Source organism: Phalaenopsis equestris, unplaced genomic scaffold (assembly GCF_001263595.1).
Source record: "Phalaenopsis equestris unplaced genomic scaffold, ASM126359v1 Scaffold000579, whole genome shotgun sequence".
In the NCBI taxonomy this organism is placed as follows: domain Eukaryota; kingdom Viridiplantae; phylum Streptophyta; class Magnoliopsida; order Asparagales; family Orchidaceae; genus Phalaenopsis; species Phalaenopsis equestris.
The window spans coordinates 298576-309527 of record NW_018165019.1 but is presented as its reverse complement, the minus strand read 5'-3'; positions in this window follow the sequence as shown (position 1 = coordinate 309527).

Here is a 10952-nt window from a genome sequence, read left to right as displayed (position 1 = left end):
GCCCGCCTATCTAATTATTTGGACATAGAATTTTCTCTCTAATCACGAGATAAGGATGCTTCAAACTTATTACTTAAGTTTAATCGGAGTATGCTATTGTAACGAAAGGTGTTTTGGTAGAAATTCGTTTAGTTTTATGAGTAAGTTAAGGCCATCTTTTCATGGGAATATCACAAAATTTTCTTTATTAGTTTAAACATTCTAATTAAATTTTAAATAAAATAAACTTATGCTCATTAAATTTCATTATGGATAAGTAGCAATTAAATTTTTGATTCTCATCCAATGCATAATCTAACGCTATCAGGGGCGGAATTAGATTATGTTTAAGGCGACCAATTGCTTATGATTTTTCTATGTAATTAATAAAATTTAGTATGCTTCTCTTGTGTGATTTTAGGCTGAAAGCTATCAAAATTTTATCAAAATAATCCAACCCAATTTGTTTTTTTCAAAAATTGATTTTGGAAAATAAGACAATAGCTTCCCTAAAACTGGCAATAAAAAGAGGTTTAACATGCGGTTTAAGAGAAAAGCAAAAAAAACTTCAATCATGAAGTGGTTTTCCACTGATTAACTATTTCAATATAATACCTTATTATTTCCATAATTGCATCTTTGTCATGATTCATTTAAATTTTCCCTTACATTGTTAATAATTTGAGACTTGTTATTTTACAATCATTACTTAACGAGACAAAATCTTTTTGTTTCATTAGTCTCTAATGAATAAAATTTAATTATTGCCAACACGACAAGAGCTTCCTTAAAACAAGTAAGAAGAGAATGTAGTTGAAGAGCAACAATCCAATTATGAAATGTGTTCCCTTTAATTAACTATCGCATGATTAGAAGCCTACCAAAAATTTGTTAATTATATATAATATTTTTATTATTTTTATATTTACTTTCACCTAAATTATGCTTTACGTAACAGACTAATGGATCATATGTTATTACAATAATGTTTCCATTTTTTGTATAGTATTTTTTTCCTACAAAACATACATGGGTGATGATTACATTTTGATCTCGAGAGATATTTGACATTCTCTCATTTGTCACGTTATGGCATGACATGTAAATAATATTATCTTTGGTGTATTACTCTGATGACGCCACATTTCTCCTTCTGTTCTTTACGCAATTCGTTGGTTTACTTCTCTGTTAATCTGTTCGGTCATGGATGAGTTCCGTAAAAGACTTGTTATGGAAGAACTCTCAATTACTGAATAGAAACTCATCAAGAAATTTTTTATCGAAAATAGAGTTAAGATCCCATGTAGTATTGAGAATCAATTACGGATGATTAAAAAATTTGGTCACAAATAGTTAGGGTAAGGCTATTAATATTAACGATGAAAACAACCCGTAGCTTCTTTATTTTTTTTTTTTGCATCTTATACATTTTTTTTAGCATTTACATACATTCCACACATTTCTTATAATACATTTATACATCAAACACACATTTAAGCTTTTATATTTATATACATAAAACTCAAATCTTTAACATCATATAAATATTACCACAATCACTAATTTTTTAAAAGTAGAATATATTTTAACATGCATAAATTTAGATACCAAGGTGTTGTAAATATACTTTAGGGGTTAGATGTCTAAATGAATAAGAATTCTGCGCTTTATAGTACATGCAAATTGTTGTATGGCTTTAATTTTTCGAAGTTATTTAGTTTTTTATTTCATAAAGTTTTTAGTAGCAATCATTCAAAATTCTAAATATAACATTTTGGTCACACCTAAACTTCAAATTTACATTTGAACCACTCAAGATTTTATTTTCCCTTCCAAAAAAATCTCACTAGAGTCTAAGGATGTTATTTTGGACCAATTCAAGAAAAAACTAATTAAAAGAAATTTAGATACTTCTAAATAGTAGCTAATCATAATTGTTAGGTATGGCTTACATACCATATAAGGGACAGATGCTAGAGCGGAATGGAGTGAGCCAGCGGAGCGGAACGAGTGAGCGTAGCAGAGTAAGTCAGCGGAGTGGAGTGGAAGCATTTGTCCAATCGGGAGAGTTTTGTTATGTGGGTTGAAGGTGCGGGGGAAACACCCTTACGATACGGTACTAGAGTAATTTTATAATTACATATTGTACTCCAGGGTTATATATATGTCTGTTTGTAACCCTAGAGATTATTTTCTGTATTCTGTACTTTTTTTTTTATTCTGTACTTTTTTTTTCTGAATTGAAGGAAAACCTTCGTTTTGCTCCCAATGACGTAGACATCTTTGTCGAATCTCGTTAAATCTCTGTGTTTTCTTCTGAATTTATGCCGATTATTATTTTTCTTCGCCCAAATTTTTCAAGAATAACTTAATTTTTTATACCCTTACATAACTTCAGCCTAAACAGAACTGAAAATTAAAAAAAATAATAATAATAAAAGGCAGGCTTCAAAAACTAAACGATTATTTAAAAGACATAGGAGTCTGCAGTTTTAAATGGAGGACAAAACAATGGCTTCCGCTGTAGAAAACAGGAAGGAGAGAGAAAAGAGATTTGAAGAAGCCATGAGAACAAGCACGACCTGCATGCCAAGAAAAAGTAAAAGGGTCTCTCGGCCGGCCTCGCCGACATCAGTCTTGTCGCGGTTACGCGAGATGTTCATGAAGCTTGTCATGTTCTCGGCCTTATCGAGAGCCGACGGCGGTGGTGGCGGTGGAACAAGGAGGTCCGGCGCCGTGTCGACGGCGGGTACACCGCATTCGCAGCGCCAGTTGGATTTGTATCAGATGGAGGCGGTGGAGGAATGCATTGAGTTCTTTAGGAAGTCGGCTTCGCCTAAGGTGAAGGGTGCGGACTGATGAGGCTGGCGGGGAAGCCAAGCTGGGTGATTTTTTATTTTATTATTTGTGTATGTAAATTATATTTGCCGATTAATATATAATTATGACTTCGTCGTCCAATAAATTTCTTTTAAAAATTGCGTTTATCGAAATGGCAAAAATTTACCCATCTTTACGAAGTTGCTCTCCTAAAATTATACACACACATATATGTGACAGTGTGCCGTGTTTATGATTATTCTTATTTTCTTTGGGCATTTATATGCATATCACACTATATTTATATATTTACATGTTCAATTCCTAAATTTTCATACATACATGTATACATAAATACACACATATATATATATATATATATATATATATAGCACTTCAATTTTTCAAAACTTATCAAAAGAATCATTATGATTAATGTTTTTAAATTGAAAGAAAACATTTTACACAGATTTTAATATTATAATATTACAATTATAATATTTAAATTGGGGGCACTATGTAAATATATGATAATATGTGATATGCATGTAAGTTTTTACAACTTACATGCGGCATATGATTTTTATTTCTTTTCATTCATTTATTATTTACAGAGAGCAATTAGTGTCTTTTTGGGCAGCTGAAGCATATTAAAAAGTGGATGTGCAGCTGCTGAATAATAATTTGAACTTTAAAAAATTATGTTGATTATTACAATTTTTTTTTTTTAAGTTAGACCTCAACTTAAAATTTGTCACCGCAGCTAATTAGATGTGATAGAAAAATACAGAGTTCAACGACATTTTTCAAACAGATAAAACTGAGTACAATGGTTTAAAAAAATCATTATAAAAAAATATAATTTTTAAGTTATTACAATTTTTTTTTTTTAAGTTAGACCTTAACTTAAAATTTGTCACCGCATCTAGTTAGATGTGATAGAGAAATACAGAGTTCAACGGCATTTTTCAAACAGATAAAACTGAGTACAATGATTTAAAAAAATCATTATAAAAAAATATAATTTTTAAAAACTTAATTTAAAAACCGATGAAATCCGTGGCAAAGCTACCGATCAACCGATTTAGGATAAATATTTCTTTTTAAAATTTCGTAGATTTCAGTGCATGATGGACTTTCGAGCTAAGTTGTTCTGAAATTTCTTAAGGATATAATATTAAATTTTAAGAAATTCATATTATTGACTAAATTTAAAAAAAAATTAATATTTAGAGAGATTGAAGAAAAATTATTATTAAACAATAGTTAATATTTCTTATTATAAAAATTTAGAATAATATTTTTGTTGTTAGAAACATGAATACAAAGTATTGAAGGGTAGGAACATAAATCTTCCTAATATATTATATAAATAAGTATTAAATATTAAACTTTAAATATTAAGTACATAAGAATTGTGTAACATATGTAATAAAACTATTTTTTTATATTATGATTGTAGTATTAGGATTCATTATATAATTAAAAATAATTTCTATTTTATGTTTTTTGGCTAATGTTTGCAATTAAATATATCTCTAGAGTAATTTGCGCTCTTTGATTATTTAAGATAGAATGTAATATATGTTAATGAATAATAGCTATATATAAAATATTAGGAAGATTTACAAAATAAATTAAGCATTTATATATCTATATTGGCAAATCACAGTTTTATCCCAATTTTTTTAACAAAAAAAAAAAAAAAAAAAGCAATCCTACCTTAATCAGATGTGGGGACAACGGTCGCGATGCAGCGGAGGATCGGACCTCCGCTATATCGTTGCATCACGTCCGTTGTCCGCACGTCCAGACTCCGGACATAAAAAGTTATGTACCCTTAATGGACAGCTCAGCTACCGATTTTATCTGTTTCAAATTTAACATTTTAAAATACTGTTTTTTTTTTTTTAAATGGTTTCTTAAACAATGTTTTATAAAACTTGCTACGTGGGATGCATGTACCTTGGTGATCGAGTCATGTTAAATAAATAAGCCTAAGGGGCATTTTGGTAATTACTTTATTTGAGGTTGTTTTGGTCTCATATTTTTTAGAGCGGCAAAAATAATCTCTAAATTCTTTAAATCGGGGCTGAAGTTGTCTCTATGCTCAACTATTATAATGAAATTTTAAAATAATCGGAAACTATTTTAACCCTTCGATAAAGTCTAGGACTATTGAACATAGGAATGTGGAAAGATTGAACATAGGGTATATTGTTACCAACATTATTTTGTGAGCATCACCAATTATGAGTTTGAGAAATTAATAAAAATAATGATTTCAAAAGCTAAAATTAAGAAAAGGGCAAATTTGTACAATGAGGGCGTATTTGAGGCCTTGTAGGGGATACATTCATTAATTAGCATAGATTAAAGAGATGGACTGAAACACCCACAATTGTTCTCAAGTATTGTAGGCAGTTCCTCCCAACATGACAAGTCCAAGTATATCACATGATGTGTGATAAATGTTTTTATATCTACAAAAGATGAAGCCTTTCACGAATTGTTTATGTTTGGAGTAATAATTATTTGCATTCAAACAAAAAATTGTTAATTCCTAAAGAAAGAGCCATGTTGTTACTTTGAAAGCATATTGACTATAACACATATAATTTTTTAGCCTATAAACAGGCGTGAAGAAGAGGCTAAAGGAGGAGTCTTCATCCCTGCCTAGCAGGTGATTTGAGATTTTCCATACGAAGAAAGTCCTAGCAGCTGGCGAGCAACCTGATCATCTTTCGTGTTGTGGTGTAGAAGAAAGTTGGATTTGTTTTATTATTATTATTTTTTTGTAATAAATGCAAATGATTTTTGAACTTATAAATAAGCATGAAGGAAAGGCTGAAGGTGGAGTCTCCATTCTTGTCTAGTACATGATCTGGGATTTTCCATATGCAGAAAATTGTCCCCATCCTATGTAGCAGGCGAACAACATGATCATCTTTGTGTTATGGTGTAGAACAAGTGCATTATTTCAAAAGAACCTTTATGTAGATAATAATTTATTATTTGATCTAGCAAAGGTAAATGTGAAAATTATAAAGAACAAAAAAGTTCTTTTATTTTACAGTATATTTATCAACAAATTATTAGCATATTCTCACCAGTTTGCTAAAAGGGAAGGGAATAATATACATGATAGAGATAATATTTGCTCTTCTATTTAATGAATCGTGAAAGAATGTGAAAAGAAAGTCTATTTGATGGCTTGTTAATAACAAAAAAAAGAGGTAGATTAAAGTAATAAATTTTAGAATAAAATAGTACCTCTAGTGTATTATTATGAAAATTATAAATAAAAACAAAGATTTTAGTGGAGAAATCTCTAAGCAGAAAAATATCAAAATAAAAATTCTAACTCTAAAATGATGTAAAACTTAGAGGAATTAAATACTGATTTTAAGTCAATTTTAGTAATGACATAATATTTTGTCTTTTTTAGTGAGACATTAGTGATAGAGATGGGCTAATTTATTATAGATTTATCGATGGTAGAGTTGTTCTTTAGTAATGATATGATTTGTAAGATTCTTGAGGTAGAGAAGATTTTCATCAAGATACATGATGGAGTTGTAAGAACATTGGAAGGGGTCAAATAAATGTCAGCTTTAAAAAAGAATCTTATGTCTTAAACAGTTTGGAGTCTAACAGGTACAAAAAAAATTGTTAAAAATGTTTCTAAGAATGTATCATATGATTCTAACAATGATTAGAAAATGGTAATATTAACTTTCTTCATTTTAGTATATTCATACATGATGCATTAGTTTCTTCTTTGAATAATTTAGCTAAATTATGACACATAGATATTCTTGGGCATATGTTAGAGCGGGGCCTATTACAGTTGTATGAAATCTAGTTTTATTAGACCGGATGTTAATGCTTTGATTTTTTTTTTATTATAATTATGTTATGGGAAAGCTCATAAATTGAAGTTCCATATTAGTGCTCATATGACCAATGACATTTTGAGCAAAATTCATTCTAATTATGAGATCCTATGAATTATAAGGTGGATCTAAATATACATTTATCCATATAAATATTCTACTAAAGAAGGCAGGGTTAATATGCTTAAATAGAAAAAGTAATATATGTAAGACATTAAAGAGGTAGAAGACCACAATTAAGATAAAGAGGCAAAAGAGCATGGGATTGAGGACTAGCAACATCTTAAAATTCATGCTTTTGATTCTAGACTTTAATTATAAAAAAAAAAAAAACATAATTATGCATTAAACTTTAATGGAACATAATTATGCATTAAACTTTACTTTAATGGATGCATGTATCAAAATTGACTGGTAAAAAGATTATAATGCTAGTTTGAACAAAAGTTTTATGATAGAGAATATCCATATGCCATGTTTCTTAAATGAATAAGTTTCTTAATTATAACTATCATTTTGTGGAGGACTCGAATGTGATATGGTGAGGTTAGCCTAATTTAGCTCTAAGAGTGTTTGATTGTCGTTTATAAGCTAATATAAAAGAGGGTAAACTTGAACCTTAAGCTAAAAAGTACAACTAATTTGTGTTATGTCTACAAAAGTTCAAATATTATGTTTTTTATATTTGTTTTAGATTTAATAATCCAAATTTTTCTAAGAAGGTCGGGTTGATGAATGAAATATACCTATCATATTTGAAAAACATGGCCCATAATACCTTGGAGAGCAATAATACTTACGGGATTTGAATTAAGTTTGTTTAAATTTAGCTTATTTATATTTACATCAATTTAAGAAGAAATCTCACAACCAATATAAAATATTAAGATTTTCTTAGACATTTAATTTTTAAGAGTATTAATACATTATGGCATTTTTTTCTTTTTTTGAATTTAATATGACCTAAGCTAGAGAGAAGATGTTGGAATTTTGAATTAAACTTGACCGAACTAAGACACTTGATATATAATAAAGTAAAGCATTGGAAAAATTCTAGGGCTTGATGTGTATAAAATTTGTTGATATATTCATGTGTTTTTTTCATACTTTTTATGTATCATTTTTTACACTTTTTCGGGCCATATGTAATGTTATTTGCAACATACAGAGAAAATTCAGGACTTGAAGTGCATAGAGAATATAATGGGCTAAATCAACTGACAAGCACCTTAGTGCTTAGCACAGGTCCTATACATGAAAAATCCAAAGAATATGATATTCCAGAGCTCAAAGCTAAGTGCAAGAGGAACAACACCTTGGAACAACTCAAATAGATGTCCCAGCACCTGATACAACTAATTCCAGCAAAAAATACAGAGCACGTGACATTCCAATGCCAGTCTCAAATGCCCCAGTGCCCAGTACCAATGTCGTTGCATCATAACTGACAGTGCTCCGGCTCTCGAATCGCTACATTGACGATTCTGAGTTGCAAATCTAGCTTCTCCGCATCCTATATCAATGCCCTGATACCACCACACCAGCACTACTCCAACTCTCATTGACTTGAAGGACATATTAGTTATTAATTTGACAATTAGACTGAAGAAAGGCTTAAAATCTCTCAGTAGGCACTTTCGTACATGGACACACACTATTGGATAAACGATACTCTTTTGAGAAACACCTCATATACCCTTGGAGCATAAAGGAGATATTAGAGTGTGTAGTGTAGGATTTGTGCAGGAGCGATTGTGAGTTAAAGTTTTATCATTTCTTTGTGTGTGAGTGAAGAAAAGCGTGATTGTAATCAAGCGAGAAAGGCTTTCTAGTGACGATCAAGCCTTAGGAATATTGATTTCTTTCTATCGGGCTTTTCATTCTTTACTCTTATATTTTGGTTTGATTTATTAAATACAAGTTATGTTTTATTTCAAATCATGCACAACACTTAAAATCTCTCTCTCCATAAATTGCAATACAAGGCTTATATTTTCTTCTTATAATAAAATTACTCCATTTATTTCAAAAAAAAAAAAAAAAAAGAGTAGTTACTATGATTAACAAACTACTCTTAGAAGATGAATGGTCAATAGACCAAACAATTCAATCTCCCAACTTTAGTAAAGTTAACATGGATGGATGTAGACATTCCTTTTAGTGTTGTTGATAGACACCATAACATGAATTTGGTTGTGATTGATGGCTAAACCTTATAGAAAATTTTAGAACTCAAAATTTCCCTTTGTTTTATTCCTCTAATGTTTTTAGCCAACTAGTTAGAAATTCATGATTAAAACTAAAATTTAACCATGATGATTAATTAAACTTTGTTAGCCAGTATTGCTTGTGAAAGAGGATATCTTATTTTATTTTTTAATATGACACATGATATAAGACACTTCACAATTAAAAGTTGAAAACATAAATGAAAATTTACACTATTACCGCTCAATTCTTATGTATTTACATATCTAACACCTCAGCTTCAATTTTTACACACATGCCACCTTTTTCCTATGAATGAAAAGTGAGTACTTTAGCTTTTAAACTTAAAATAGTGATATTTGTAGTGTGATATGAAAGATTTGGGCGGTATAAATATAAAATGTAAGTTTGCGTGTGTTGAATCCGGATTTATCTGTGGAGCACAGGGATTTGAGCATTTTAACCAGAGGAAGAGAAAAAATGAGAGAGACAGAGAGAGAGTAAAGGAGTACAGTCCCTCCTCTGGGGCAAATTGAGGTCTTCCCACGCTCCCTTTTTATGTAATTAAATATAATTGATATATAAGAGGGTGAAGGGCCTAAAGTCCTTTGTTGCATGATAATAAATTAGAGAAGTGAGAGAGGCAAAAAAGTCGTATTACCTGGAAAGACTCCTCTATATATATAAGAAATAAAGCGATGAAAAAATACATTTATGAGGAAGAGAAAAAATGAGAGAGACAGAGAGGGAGAGAGTAAAGGAGTACAGTCCCTCCTCTGGGGGCAAATTGAGGTCTTCCCACGCTCCCTTCTTATGTAATTAAATATTATTGATATATAAGAGGGTGAAGAGCCTAAAGTCCTTTGTTACATGAAAATAAATGAGAGAAGTGAGAGAGGCCAAAAAGTCCTATTACCTGGAAAGACTCCTCTATTTATATAAGAAATAAAGCGATGAAAAAATACATTTATAACCTACTTTAGGAGTGTTGTAAAGGTTATTCTAGGAATTATACTCCTGTGGGCCCAGAGTCTTATCGCTCTTTGGCTCAGTTGATTTGTGTCGAAAGGATGAACAGATTAGTGTTGTCAGTCGACCGACCTTCAGGGATAGGGGCTGTTGGTCGCTCTTCAGGATAGGGACTGTCGGTCTGTCCTTTAAGTATGGGCGACTGGGTGGATTCCTAGAGAAAGTTGGGGAGATCAATCAACTCTGCCGATGCCAACCAACTGGATAAATTGGGTCGGATGTCAGTCCTCAAATCTTGTCGAGAGAGATCCTTGTTTGTTGAGCATACTCAAACCCTCGAGTAGATGATGTTATTTAGGTGTGTATCGTTGGCGTGAGCGGATTGATTTTTCTGGGTCTCCAGGTCCTTTTTTAGTGCACCCAACTTTATCATGTCATTCTTTCTTAAGCTGTTGGATTGTCTCAAGATTCATGTTGATGCATGTTTTATATGAAAAGACATTAATTAATCGGTAAGTTTGTAAATCCCCCTAACATAAAATATAACTGATTTGATCTCAAAAGGAGAGAATTTTAAGCTGATTTTTTTAAAAAGGGATTTGAAGGATAAATCTCTTTTACGAAGAGCAAGTATAAGAATTATCACTCAATTTGTTGGTCCAGTACTTATATTATTTTTTTTACACAGATCCTCTTGGAAATCGAAAAGCCAAAATTAAGGATAAGACCAAAATAAGGTGAAGAATCTAATTAACCAAAATAATTAAAAAAAAAAATTTGAAAAATAAATGACCAGGACAAGTTTCGAGGATAAGACAAGATGCCTTTTTTTAAAGTAGTTAGAGCTTGCTATTTTGCCACATATTTATCATTTACATACAAACCACACAATTTCTATGTATTTACATATCTAATACATATATTTGCACATAACGTTTAAATATTTAATATCACATTGAAAATATCACTACTAGTACTACTAACTTTTTTCAAAATGAATTGCACCATTTTATGACTTCAAAGCATTATAAATATAAATGTCGAATTTTAAGTAATAAATATGTAAATACAAAAAATTGT